Raw genomic sequence first — 14,441 nt, forward strand, 5'->3', positions numbered from 1 at the left:
TATAATTCAACATCTGTATACATACGTTACAAAGTGATTACCACCACAAGTCTAGTTACTATCCATCACCATTTAGTTGATCCCCTTCACCCATTTTTCCCACTTCCCAAACCCCTTCCCTCTGGTAGCCACTAGTCTGTAACTATGAGTTTTTTAGTTTTCATTTTTGTTCATTTGTTCTGTTTTTTTTCTCATGTGTCAGTACTTTTAATGTTGTGTACATCAAATTATAGTAAAAAGATGACTATAAACAACATGCAGCCCCTCTATTTTCATGAACAGCACAAGAGATTACAGTAAACCGAGTTTATATTCCACCATCAAGTGTGGTTCTCCCATTAGTTCACTTTGTGATGGGTCATTAAGAATATCTTCAAATCCAGTAGTCTCATCATTACCCCTCAAGAAGATACCCAGTGAAAGGTTTGAACTTGGAAGAAATGGAAGACGCTGCACCTGCTGCACTGCCTTGAACGCCATTTGTATTTTTAGTGGAGCAAACAGACCCTGGATGTTCCTTAGTGTGGAAAAATTCATTTTATCTTGGTTGAGCTGGAAATTTTTTTCTGATAATTCAAGAGGATGACTGGGCAAAAGTTCATTTTTTACACAAGGAAGGCCTTTTCGAAGAAGATCATGACTTTCGAAAGGTCCACTTGCTGAAAGTTCAGTTAACTAGAATACTGTCCTTTAACTTAGATCCGAGTCCTCTGGCATTCATCTTCACTTACTCTGTGAACAGCCTCTCAGCCTCGTTACTGTCAGCTGGCCCATTTGTTCTGTTTTTTAAATCCCACATATGAGTAAAATCCTATGGTATTTGTCTATCTCTCTGTCTGACATATTTTGCTCAGCACAATACCCTCAAGGCCCAACCATAATGTTGCAAATGAAAAATTTCCCATTTTTTATGACCAACTAATATTCCATTGTATAAATATACCACATCTTCTTTATCCATTCATATCAGAGGACACTTAGGTTGTTTCCATAGCTTGGTCATTGTAAATAATTCTGCAATGAACATGGGGGTGTATATATCTTTTCAAATTAGTGTTTTCATGTTCTTTGGATAAATACCCAGAAGTGCAATAGCTGGGTCATATGTTAGTTCTATTCTTAATTTTTTTGAGAAATTGCTATACTGTTTTCCATAGTGGCTGCACCAGTTTACAATCCCACCAACAGTGTATAGTATACATCAACACTTGTTATTGTTTGTCTTTTTTATGATAGCCATTCTCACAAGTGTTAGGTGATATCTTGTGGTTTTGATTTGTATTTCCCTAATCATTAGTGATGTTGAGCACCCTTTCATGTGCCTGTTGGCCATATGTGTGTCTTCTTTGGAGAAATGTATATTTAGATCCTCTGGCCATTTTTTAAATCATATTGTTTGGGTTTTTGTTGTTGTTGTTGTTGTTAAGTTGTATGAGTTCTTTGTATGTTTTGGATATATATTATTTGCAAGTATCTTCTCCCATTCAGTAGATTGCCTTTCATTTTGGTGGTGGTTTCCATTGCCTTGCAGAAGCTTTTTAGTTTAAAAGAGTCCCAATAGTTCATTTTTGCTTTTGTTCCCTTGCCTTTTGAGTTAGAGCCACAAAGATGTTGCTAAGATCAATATTGAAGAGCTGACTGCCTATTTTTTTTTTTTTTAGAATTTTATGGTTTCAGGTCCTACATTCCAGTCTTTAATCTATTTGAGTTAATTTTTGTGTATTATGTAAGATGATAGTCTAATTTCTTTCTTTTGCATGTAGCTGTCTAGTTTCCCAACATCATTTATTGAAGAGACTGTCCTTTCTTCATTTTATATTCTTGGCTCCTTTGTTGTAGATTAATTGTCCGAATATGTGTGGGTTTATTTCTGGGCTCTCACTTCTTTTCCATTGATCTGTGTGTTTGGTTTTATACCAGTACTTTACTGTTTTGGTTATTATAAGCCATGTAGTATAGTTTGAAATCGGAGCATGACACCTCCAGCTTTGTTCTTCATTCTTAAGATTGCTTTGGCTATTCAGGATCTTTTGTGGAAGATTGCTTTGGCTATTCAGGATCTTTTGTGGCTCCATACAAATCTTCAAATTATTTGTTCTTGTTCTGCGAAGTATGCCATTGGAATTTTGATAGGTGTTGCATTGAATCTGTTCATTGCTTAGGTAGTATGGACATTTAAACAATTTTGATTCTTCCAATCCATGAGCATGGAATATCTTTCCATTTATTTTGTATCTTCTTCAGTTTCTTTCATCCGTGTCTTATAATTTTCAGTGTACAGGACTTTCTGCTTGTTGGTTAAATTTATTCCTAGGTATTTTATTCTTTTAATGTAATTGTAAATGGCATTGTTTTCTTAATTTCTCTTTCTGGTGCTTCATTGTTAGTATATAGAAATACCACAGATTTCTGTATATTGATTTTGTATCCTGAAATTTACTAAATTAATTTATTAGTTCTAACAGTCTTTTGGTGGAGTCTTTAGGATTTTCTGCATATAGTATCATGTCATCTATAAATAGTGATACTTTTACTTCTTTCTTGCCAATTTGGATGGTTTTATTTCTTTTTCTTGCCTAATTACTGTGGCTACGACTTCCAATATTATGTTGAATAAAAGTGGCGAGAGTGGGTATCCTTGTCTTGTTCCAGATCTTAGATGAAAAGCTTTCAACTTTTCACCATTGAGTATGATGTTAGCTGTTGGATTGTCATATATGGTTGAGACATATTTCCTTTATACCCCCTTTGTTGAGAGTTTTGATTATAAATGGTTGAATTTTGCTAACTTCTTTTTCTCTGCATCTGTTGAGATGATCATATGATTTTTATCCTTCCTTTTGTTAATGTGGTGTATTATATTGACTGATTTGTGGATGTTGAATCATCCTTTTCTCCCTGGAATAAATCCCACTTGATTATGGTATATGAGCCTTTTAATGTATTGTTGTAGTTGTTTGCTCATATTTTATTGAGGATTTTTGCATGTGCATTAGGGGTACTGACCTGTAATTTTCTCTCTTTTTTGAGGGGGTCTTTGTCTGGTTTTATTATTAGAGCAGTGCTGGCCCCATAAAAATGAGTTTGGAAGCACTCTCTCTTCAATTTTTTGGAAGAGTTTGAGAAGGATAGGTATTAAATCTTTGAATGTTTGGTAGAATTCACTCATATAGTCATCTAGTCTTAGACTTTTGTTTGTTGGGAGAGTTTTCATTACTGATTCAATCTCCTTACTAGTAATCAGTCTCTTCAGATTTTTTATTTCATCATGATCCAGTCTTGGAAGCTTATGTGTTTCTAGGAACTTACTCATTTCTTCCAGGTTTTTAAATTTATTGTATGTATAATTGTAGTAGGGTCTTGTGATCCTTCATATTTATGTGGTATCAATTATAACTTCTCTTCTTTCATTTCTGATTTCATTTATTTGAGTGTGCTTTTTTCTTGATGAGTCTAGCTGAAGGTTTGTTAATTTTGTTCATTGTTTCAAAGAAGCAGCTCTTAGTTTCATTGATCTTTTCTTATTGTCTTTTTAGTCTCTTATTTATTTCTGCTCTGATCTTTAATATTTCCTTCATTTTACTAACTAGGCTATGTATGTGTTTTTTTTTCTAGTTCTTTTATATGTAAAAGCTTAATTGCTTATTTGAGATTTTTCTTGTTTTTTTGAGATGGCCTGTACCACTATGAACTTTTCTCTTAAGGCTGTTTTTACTCCATCCTCTTGATTTTGATATGTTGTATTTTCATTTTCATTTGTCTTAAGGCATTTTTTTATTTATTCTTTGATTTTTTTTCTCAACCCATTAGTTGGTCAGTAGGATGTTGTTTAATCTCCACATATTTGTGATTTTTCCAGTTTTCTTCTTATAATGGATCTTTAGTTTTATATCATTGTGCTCAGAAAAGATGTTTGATCTCATTTCAGTCTTCTTCTCAATTTTTTGAGACTTGTTATGTGGCTTAAAAGTGATCTATTCTGGATAATGTTTCATGCACACTTGAGAAGAATGTATATTCTGCTGCTTTTGAATGGAATGTTCTCTATGTGTCTATTAAGTCCATCTGGTCTAATATGTCATGTAAGGCTGATGTCCCCTTATTGAGTTTTTGTCAGGACCTATCCGATGATGTGATTACATGCTTCATTCTACTCTTGGAGTTTAGAAAAGGAAGATTCTAACTGCCTTATTCTCTGCCTAGTAAAATATCTGAATGAAGAGGACAGGGTGCTGGTATATTCTATATTGACTCTTGTTCTCTTAATCAGTAAATATTTGAAATCTAACATTTATTATATGATTAGTATGTGCTAAGCATCATGCTTAAGTACTTTATATAAATTACTTCAACTAAAATCTATAGGTATTCTATAAAGTATGTTGTATTTTATAGGGCTGCTGTATAAAACTACCACTGACTGAGTGGCTTAAAACAACAGGATTTTATTCTCATGGCTCAGGACAGAAGTACAGATCAAGATGTCAGCAGAGTTGGTTCCTTTTTGGAGGCTCAGAGGAATGGTCTCTATTGTGCATCTCTCTTAGCTTGTGATGGTTGCCAGCAGGTTTTGATGTTCCTTGGCTTGCAACTTCATAATTCCAGTCTCTGCCTCTGTCATCACATGGCCATCTTCCCTCTCTGTTTGTGTCTTCACATGGTGTTCTCCTCCTCTTATAAGGACACTAAGTCATTTTGGGTTAAGGGTCCACACTACTTCATATGATCTTGTCTGAATTAACATCTACAATAGCCTTATTTCTGAATAAGGTCACATTCTGAGGTTTGGGGAAGGAAATGAATCTTTGGGGGATATTATTCAACCTAGTATATAAGTATTATTCTCCTTTGAACAGATGAGGAAACAAAAGCAGTTAAATAATTTACCTGGTGTTACATGTGTTGTGGGGAGTCAGGACTCAAACTCAGAACTGTCTGTTGACAAAGTCCACTATTTTTAACACTAAGATGAGAAGTATAAGAAACCTTTCCATCTCTCAGTAAACTTACAGTCCAACCAGGGAGCTAAGACATGAAAATTTAAATAATAGCAAAAAAGGGAAAACTTCAAAGAAATTATAGAAGTTAAGCTACCAAGTATCCTACTAATTATCTTTCCAAACAAAATAGCACACAGATATAACATAGTCTCATTTTTCTTTTCCTTTAAAGGAAATGATGTAGGGAGAAATACAAACATGGTTATTTTACCTGTAGGGGTCATTACTTTAATATAAGTTAAAATCAAAGCTCTCTGCTAAATTTTCTGCCTCTTAACGGTTTGTTGTATTCTTTCATTATATATAATCTGCATCGTGAATTCATCTGTGCCAAGGCCAAGACTTTGGCCCGGAATCTTCCCTTTTCTTCAAATCAAATTAGGTAGTATTTATAAATAATTTCTGTCTCTATAAACTCATTGTGATATTTTAGGGCCCATGGGAGCAGTTGGGCATGGTAAAGGCATAAGAGTACTACTAAGAACCCCATTTTGGGACCTGAAGATGACAGGGGTAGACATTATTTATGCTTCTGGGTCTTAGGCTTAAAGAAGAACAAACATTATGTGGTCCAAGCTGGGGTTAAGTTGGACCAGACCACTCTGGAGCTGGCAGGATTGGAGGAAGCATGATAATTTATAGTACTGGGATACTGATACACAGTGGCTGGTTAAAAAGGACTTGCTGTGCTGAGTGAAATAAGTCAATCAGAGAAAAACATGTATCATATGACCTCACTGATATGAGGAATTCTTAATCTCAGGAAACAAACTGAGGGCTGCTGGAGTGGTGGGGGGGTGGGAGGGATGGGGTGGCTGGGTGATAGACATTGGGGAGGGTATGTGGTATGGCGAGTGCTGTGAATTGTGCAAGATTGTTAAATCACAGTTCTGTACCTCTGAAACAAATAATGCAATATATGTTAAGAAAAAAAAAAGAAGATAGCAGGAGGGGAAGAATGAAGGGGGGGACATTGGAGGGGGAGACGAACCATGAGAGACGATGGACTCTGAAAAACAAACTGAGGGTTCTAGAGGGGAGGGGTGTGGGGGGATGGGTTAGCCTGGTGATGGATATTAAAGAGGGCACGTTCTGCGTGGAGCACTGGGTGTTATGCACAAACAATGAATCATGGAACACTATATCCAAAACTAATGATGTAATGTATGGTGATTAAAATAACAATAAAAAATTTAAAAAAGGACTTGCTGATGATTCTCTTGATATCATTAAATTTTCTCAAACATCTGATTTATATCAGTGACAAAACTTGGGACAGGAATAAGCTAAGTTGCTCCTGTTACGTAGTGTATGTGGAGGGGATGCACAGAAAGGCATAGTGATTAAATGACTCAGCTCATATTATATTGACACTGTTGGACTTCAAAGCCCATTCTTTTAATCACTGCCTTGCATGTTCTCCCAGGGGAAGTGGTATTAGCTGTAGATATTTATATAGTTCTTTGGGAAAGAGAAATAACATTTATTAATCACCTAAAATGTGTGAGACATCTTTTTATGTTTAACATATGCTATCTCATTTAATTCTTACCACTTTTTCTTTGTTCCTCAAAATAATGCTATTAAGAGGTATTATTATCTTTGTACTACAGGTAGGAAGAACAATACTTCAAGAAGCTAAGGGCTTCTGTAAAGCACTAAGCCAAGAAGCTCCATGAGGAAAGGGAACATGTCTGGGGGTTTTTGTTGATTGTTTGCTATGTGTCTTAGTTTTTTTCATAGTAAACTCCAACTCAGCACAGTGCACAGAAGGCATGTTGGCATCAGTGCCAGTATGTGTTCACATTATTTTAGCTCACTTCTTTCTCTGTGTTGTTCAGAAAATGTGGTGGAGCTAGTCAGTGGCCATCGAATAGCCATATGCTCTTTACATTTTCCATTCTTCCTTCCTGTGAAGTTGGCTTCATGTGACTAGTTGTAGCCAATGGCTACTGAGTGGAAGGTATACATATCACTGCTGGTCATTTATGACCTGCTGTGCCTCTCCACCTGTGTCTTTCCTTCCTGTGGTGACCTTGGAAGGCAAGAGTTTCAAATGGTATAGCTGTAAGATGCAGGTTGCTCACATCGCTGAGTCAACACTTAGAGAGCAGCTATATAGTAGAGCAATACAAGCCACATATAAAGTGTAAATGTAAACTTTTACTGGATTATCTCTCTGATATTTGGGGGTTGTTGGTTACTGTAGCATAGTCTGTCCTATTCTTACTATCACAGACAAATATCTTTTGTTGATTTTTTTAAAATATCCTCTTCCTCCTAAGATACTTTACTTTTCTTTTATATATTGTTTCCTAGAAAAAGAATGGAATGCTTTAGGGATGGGGGCACTTTGTCCACAAGTATGATCAAGAACATCTTTCAGTTTTCTTATGTTCAATACACAGTGAGAATTTCATTAGTGTTAGGTTTAATGACTTTGTCAGAAACAAAGAATTCCACTATTGAATACATCTTACAAATTGCTGTAAGCACTGTGATATTTGGGTACATTTTGTGAAATTTGATAAGAAACATAATATTTGGGATGAAAGCCTTTTCTTTATTTCATCATAACTGCTACTCAATTCAGGCTACAGCAGATAATTCTAATTATGGGCTGGGGCACCTGGGTGACTCAGTCGTTAAATGTCAGCCTCCAGCTCAGGTCATGATCCCAGGGTCCTGGGATCGAGCCCTGCATCAGGCTCCCTGCTCGGCGGGAAGCCTTCTTCTCCCTCCCCCACTCCCCTGCTTGTGTTCCCTCTCTTGCTGTCTCTCTCTCTCTCTGTCAAATAAATAAATAAAATCTTTAAAAAAAAAAAAGAAATTTCTCTCTCTTCTGTCTTGTTGGTGTATAGGAACGCCACTGATTTCTGTTCATTGATTTTATATCCTGCCACTTTACTGAATTCCTGTATGAGTTCTAGCAGTTTTGGGGTGGAGTCTTTTGGGTTTTCCACATAAAGTATCATATCATCTGCAAAGAGGGAGAGTTTGACTTTTTCTTTGCCAATTCGGATGCCTTTTATTTCTTTTTGTTGTCTGAATGCTGTTGCTAGGACTTCTTTTTTTTTTTTAAAGATTTTATTTATTTATTTGAGAGAGAGAATGAGAGATAGAGAGCACAAGAGGGAAGAGGGTCAGAGGGAGAGGCAGACTCCCTGCTGAGCAGGGAGCCCGATGTGGGACTCGATCCCGGGACTCCAGGATCATGACCTGAGCCGAAGGCAGTTGCTTAACCAACTGAGCCACCCAGGTGCCCCTGTGGCTAGGACTTCTAATACTATGTTGAATAGCAGTGGTGATAGTGGACATCCCTGCCATGTTCCTGATCTTAAGGGGAAAGCTCTCAGTTTTTCCCCATTGAGAATGATATTTGCTGTGGGTTTTTCGTAGATGGCTTTTATGATATTGAGGTATGTACCCTTTATCCCCATACTCTGAAGAGTTTTGATCAAGAAGGGATGCTGTACTTTGTCAAATGCTTTTTCTGCATCTATTGAGAGGATCATATGATTCTTGTTCTTTCTTTTATTAATGTATTGTATCACATTGATTGATTTGCGGATGTTGAACCAACCTTGCAGCCCAGGGATAAATCCCACTTGGTCATGGTAAATAATCCTTTTAATGTACTGTTGGATCCTATTGGCTAGTATTTTGGGGAGAATTTTTGCATCCATGTTCATCAAGGATATTGGTTGGTAATTCTCCTTTTTGATGGGGTCTTTGTCTGGTTTTGGGATCCAGGTAATGGTGGCCTCATAAAATGAGTTTGGAAGTTTTCCTTTCATTTCTCTTTTTTGGAACAGTTTCAGAAGAATAGGTATTAATTCTTCTTTAAATGTTTGGTAGAATTCCCCTGGGAAGCCATCTGACCCTGGGCTTTTGTTTGTTAGGAGATTTTTGATGACTGCTTCAATTTCCTTAGTGGTTATAGGTCTGTTCAAGTTTTCTATTTCTTCCTGGTTCAGTTTTGGTAGTTTATACAGGTCAACATCGCTCAGCATCAGGGAAATCCAGATCAAAACCTCAATGAGATACCACCTCACACCAGTCAGAATGGTTAAAATTAACAAGTCAGGAAACGAGATATGTTGGTGGGGATGCAGAGAAAGGGGAACCCTCCTACACTGTTGGTGGGAATGCAAGCTGGTGCAGCCACTCTGGAAAACAGTATGGAGGTTCCTCAAAAAGTTGAAAATAGGGCTACCATACAACCCAGCAATTGCACTACTGGGTATTTACCCCAAAGATACAAATGTAGTGATCTGAAGGGGTATGTGCACCCCGATGTTTATAGCAGCAATGTCCACAACAGCCAAACTATGGAAAGAGCCAAGATGTCCATCGACAGATGAATGGATAAAGAAGATGTGGTATATATATATACAATGGAATATTATGCAGCCATCAAAAGGAATGAGATCTTGCCATTTGCAATGATGTGGATGGAACTGGAGGGTGTTATGCTGAGCGAAATAAGTCAATCAGAGTAAGACGTGTATCATATGATCTCACTGATATGAGGAATTCTTAATCTCGGGAAACAGACTGAGGGTTGCTGGAGTGGTGGGGCGTAGGAGGGATGGGGTGATAGACACTGGGGAGTATATATGCTATGGTGAGCTATGTGAATTGTGTAAAACTGTTGAATCACAGACCTGTACCTCTGAAACAAATAATACATTATATGTTAAAAAAAAAAAAGAAGATGGCAGGAAGGGAAAGATGAAGAGGGGTAATCAGAGGGGGAGATGAACCATGAAAGACTGTGGACTCTGAGAAACAAACTGAGAGTTCTAGAGGGGAGAGGGTGGGTGGATGGGTTAGCCTGGTGATGGGTATTTAAGAGGGCACATACTGAATGGAACACTGGGTGTTATATGCAAACAATGAATCATGGAACACTATATCAAAAACTAATGATGTAATGTATGGTGATTAACATAACATAATTTTTTTAAAGATTTTATTTATTTATTAGAGAGAGAGAGCAAGAGAGGGAATACAAGCAGGAGGAGTGGGAGAGGGAAAAGCAGACTCCCTGCCGAGCAGGGAGCCCGATGCGGGGCTCGATCCCAGGACCCTGGGATCATGACCTGAGCCGAAGGCAGACACTTAATGACTGAGCCACCCAGGCGCCCCAACATAATATAATTTAGAAAAAGGAAAAAATTCTAATTATGGGCTCAAAATCTTGGATTTTTAGCATTTAAAAATGTTCATTTGAACCTAATTATTGAATAGACAACCTAAATAGGTGCCACTTTTGTTTTTATTGACTCAAAGTTTACAGAGAAAACCTATAAGGAAGATTTTCTTTTACTTTTTGCACAGAGAACTAAAGATGCAGCAGTTTTGAGGCAAAAAGTAAGATATTCATTGAGGCTGCCTTCAGTTGTTTGGGCACACAGACCATCTGGCAATGATAGGAGATGGGGGCTCAACATGCCCTTTGTTAATAAAGTGCTTGCCAGTGGGAGGAATAATTCTTCCTTTAATTGTGTACCTATTTGAGAAGAGAGAGCAAATGAAGGGTCTGCCTTCTCAGATGAAAATGATGAATGACCTTGAAGACTCAGCACTAGTCATCTTAGGAAAGCTGGATTCTCATCAACTCTGATCATTATGAGTCCAGTCTGAGTGTACACAAAGCACCTATTGACTTCAGTGGGAGTTCTAAGGCACAATCAGTCCTGAGGGAGGTGATGTTTTTAAATCTTGCTTTCTATCTCACTGAAAGGCTAGAAAATGAAGGCAGAAAACACAGACACCTCAATTATGAGCCTTAAAATAAGATTAAGCATACAATGTGGATTTCACATCAGTATCAACAATTAACTGCAACCACTACTTGCAAATGGAAACTTGTGGTACTTGGTGTTACTCAGTCACTGATACTGTGAAGGGGAGAGAGAAATGTAAAAGAATCTTCCCGGAAACAAATATTTAGTTTACAATTTATCCGAGAGTAGTGTAAGTGAAAGAGAAATGCTAGAAATATTGGAGCCTAGATTTTATCGATTGGTATTAGTTTTTATGAATTAATGATTTTATTTTTTAAACCAATAAGTACTGAACCAAACTTAATTTTGCTCAGTTCTATATCTGTTACAGCAGTTATCTAGCAGTTGTTTGATAAATCCATTTTATTGTTGAGGACATTGATGGCGATGAATGTAGGAGAGATAAGACAGAAAGGAGCACTCTTGCATGGACTCTCCTCTAAGAGATTTCAGGGAATATGGATATTGTAACCTGATGACCTTCATCACATTTTACTAAAGTTATTAATCAGAATTATGGTTTCAATATCATCTAAACCGCCAAAGATAATTGCTATATTTATCAAAAGTCAGATGTTTCAAGATTGTGTCAATCCATCCCACTGAAGAGGCAAGTGGGAGATAACTGGAGTGGAATGAAGGTATTCTTGCCTGACACATTATTATTCATTGTTGATCAAATAATTTGAGATCTTAAGTGTTAGGAGTAAAGAGTGTTAGGAGTAAAAAGTCATATTTAAGAACTACTAGGTTAGAAGGGAAAAATGAAGGGGGGTGGAATCGGAGGGGGAGACGAACCATGAGAGACTATGGACTCTGAGAAACAAACTGAGGGTTTTAGAGGGGAGGGGGGTGGGGGGATGGATTAGCCTGGTGATGGGTATTAAGGAAGGCATGTATTGCATGGAGCCATGGTGTTATACGCAAACAATGAATCATGGAACACTACCTCAAAAACTAATGAAGTACTGTATGGTGACTAACATAATAAAATTAAATTAAAAAAATAAAAACTACTAGGTTAATATTCCTACCTATTTTTGATCAGAACATACTTTAAGTTCTTTACTTTGGGCTCATAAAAACAAATTTTAAAATCAGCCTGGGCAGAGTCAAAAAACTCAAACTTAAAGTGATATATTGACAATTATAACAATATTTCACTATTTATCACAGTGCATTAGTAATTTTAAAAAGATTTTATGTATCTATTTGAGAAAGAAGGAGAGTGCATGTGTGCAGGCAATGAGGGGAAGAGTGGGGAGAGGCAGAGGGGGAGGGAGAATCTTGAGCCGACTCTGGGCTGAGCATAGAGCTGATGCAGGGCTCAATCTGTCAATCTCAATCACTGAGATCATGATCTGAGCCGAAACCAAGAGTTGGGTGCTTAACTGACTGAGCCACCCAAGTACCCCAGTAATTTTTAATAAGGAGATTTTAGTGACATACAAACCTCACTAATCTTATTACCATGAGAGGTACATTGTAAGTAATCAACAAATAAGTTTGAATAGGCTCTCACTGTGTGCCAGTTAAGTACTATACAAAGACCTGTTCTCCAGCAGGTTTCTGTATTCTACTTTTTATCTAAAATCATCTTCCCTCACCTACCCAGAGTGACAGAATTTTTACATGAGTCGTGTGCACCTTCCAGTGCACTGCAGGTTTTTCATAACAGTTAAACAACAACTCTAATTACTATGCATAATTGAAGAGTAATTTTCCACAGTACAGGTGCAGTTACCTGAAATCTATTCTCCTACAAAGTACTTAACACTTTTCCCCATGGTAGTTTTGCAAGGAAATTAGGTATCTTTTAGTAATCTCTTTTTTTTTTCTATTTAGAAGGAGAATTGGGCTTTACTTTCTGCAGAACAGAAATGTTCTCAAATCAATTAATTCCTATCAGCACAGTTTGCTCAGAGAAAGCTGATTCTATTGAGAAGGGTATGGGCTTTGTCCAGTTATTAGAATTGGCTAACAGTTAGTTCAGCAGTAATTATTAACTTTTATTTCTCCTGGACAGAAAATATTAATGCTCTTTACTAAGGATTTAAGTACTTCGATTTGATATAACATAAATTAGCTCTGTAAAAACAAGATCCTATCAGTTTTGTACCCTTTGTAGCATTAAGTCAGATGTGTATGTGGTGATGGGGCGTGTGGGGAGGGCAGGACAGGAAATGGAAGGTCTCCTCCACAAAGAAAGATTTTCTTTTCTAGACTTTTTGGAAATCTGATATAAACAAAATAGTATTTTCTTTGGCATACTTATACATCGACTCCAACTTCATCAATTTCCTCAACCTTTAAAAAGTTTTTGTGTGTAGTTCTGTATACACATTTAAAAATATGCTTTATTAGAGAATTTGCTCTGTTTCAGTTTAATAATTAGTAATATAGCTTTTAGTTTCAGGTAATATTTAATCTGTTATGGGAACATTAATGAAGAGAAGGAAGAATAAAATAGGAATGTTGCTTTACAGCTTAAAGATGGCCAGAAGTAGCTGCTTTGTGAAATGATGACCTCCCAAACTCTAAGCAAGTGATGGCTTCATCCTAAGGTACATCTTATCTTCATGGGTGGGACTGAGAAAGTTAAACTCTTTTCTGGAATTTCATGACATTCCAGTTTCTTTGCCTCATGTTAACTTTGACTTAATAATTATCCTAAAATTGCTGTTGTTGTTTCTTAAGGAGGTTTAATACACTTTTTAGGACAGTCTGAAAGTCTGTGTTTCTTGAAAACAAAATTTCCATGGCCAGAAAATGTTTGGCATTTTATGCTGTAACATGATGCATAGCACTTCCCCAACAGCACAAATTTAATGTGCCATAAGCGAGGGTTCTTGAATTCATACACACACACACACACACACACACGCACATGCACGCACGCACACATACACAGAGTTATTAATAGTCTTGCAGGACTTTGCAGGGCAGATTCCATGCCTGAGTTTGCTGATTGTGTAATTCTTTTGCAAGTGTTACACACTAGGCTTCTTGGGTATACATTAATACAGTAGACTTAAAGTCACATATGCACAACAAAACAAATCATAAATAATGAGATACTAAAAACCAACTGTCACTGAGGTAGCAATTATTGGTGTCTCTTTTTCACTTCAGTGACTTTTTCCTTTTACCCTGAGACATGCAAACAGAACAAACAATTAGTGAAATAATTGATGATCAGTACCTTCAAAGTTTGTGGTGACCTGGTTTATGCTTTATAAGCTTAATAATGAGAACACCTCCTATTACTGATTAGTGTACTGCCTGGTGCTATTTGATGGTGCTTGGGAGGTACATCTGTATCAGACAAAAGGTTTTTATCTGCCCTTTACAGTTAGTTGGTCCCTAATGAACTGAGCTTTTGTCCCTTGCTGTTTTTAGATTCCAATTAAACTTGTTTATAGAATAGACAAATAATTAAAGATGTACTGTTTTCCACGACTTAATATCATCTTCCAATAGGGTTGTGTTGAAGTTGATGGCAATTAACATATATAGTAATGTTTTTAATCATTTATGTATTAAAACACATGCAAAATGTGCCCATGTTTTCTTAGGCTTCTTTGTGCTTGTCAACCCATTCTCTTAACTTGCTTTGAGTATGCTAATTACCCTCTGTCAAGCTGGGGTA

At 36.8% G+C, this 14,441-nt stretch overlaps 1 pseudogene; it reads right to left on the reverse strand.

Moving 5' to 3' along the window:
• Positions 1 to 205: 205 nt before the first annotated feature.
• LOC114217802 (proteasome maturation protein pseudogene) lies at positions 206 to 721 on the reverse strand (annotated as a pseudogene).
• Positions 722 to 14,441: the final 13,720 nt, after the last annotated feature.

This window comes from Eumetopias jubatus, unplaced genomic scaffold (assembly GCF_037043125.1).
Source record: "Eumetopias jubatus isolate StellerSeaLion01/CBP00866 unplaced genomic scaffold, mEumJub1_p1.0 scaffold_7, whole genome shotgun sequence".
Classification (NCBI taxonomy): domain Eukaryota; kingdom Metazoa; phylum Chordata; class Mammalia; order Carnivora; family Otariidae; genus Eumetopias; species Eumetopias jubatus.